A 696-nucleotide genomic window follows, 5' to 3' on the forward strand; every position below is an offset into this window, starting at 1 on the left:
ACTACATAGGAGTGGCACTACCTATAGAAGATAAGAGTGTGCCGAACATCCAGCATGAGTTAATTGATGGGATTAAAGAGCAATGTCATATGACTTGAAGTGATTTTACTCTCACTTATATTATGCCAGTAGGGCATGGAAGGACGCAACGACGTGAGGGGGAGTGTTGGAAGATGAAGGCATATTGGAAGATGTGTCATTTTATACAAAAAAGATTTTATATATCATTTGCAGCAAGCTGGGAGTTCTTGATTTTCTCTTACCCCCAGCTTGAGGGGAGTGTTGGAAGATAAGGCCCAAACCCACACGACCAAGAAAAACCTACATATTTAAGAGTATTATAAGATGGGCCACGCGACTAAGGGAGGTCCACCAGATGGGCTCAAGCCCATAAGAAGTAGGACCCACCATGATTACCACTAGCTGGCATCCTTATCACATAAGTTGGAAGATCAAGAAGGACTCACAAATGTATCTTTATCTTATGGTCACGTCCTAGAAGAGTTCTATTTTGAGTTATATTTGTCTTTTATCAATATTGAATTATTTAATTATGATAGGACTTATTCTTAAGTGTTAGAGTTTGGGTGTAATTGGGACAAATGTAGTTTTATTGTAATCGGACTCTACTACCTTCCTCTATTATAAATAGATGTTTATGTACTCTAAGAGAATGAAGTCAATGAAGTTTTTATC

This window comes from Aristolochia californica, unplaced genomic scaffold, assembly GCF_029961685.1.
Source record: "Aristolochia californica isolate CCGP_79_NKW_82.1479 unplaced genomic scaffold, dmAriCali1.0.hap1 SCAF_4, whole genome shotgun sequence".
NCBI classification, from domain to species: Eukaryota; Viridiplantae; Streptophyta; class Magnoliopsida; order Piperales; family Aristolochiaceae; genus Aristolochia; species Aristolochia californica.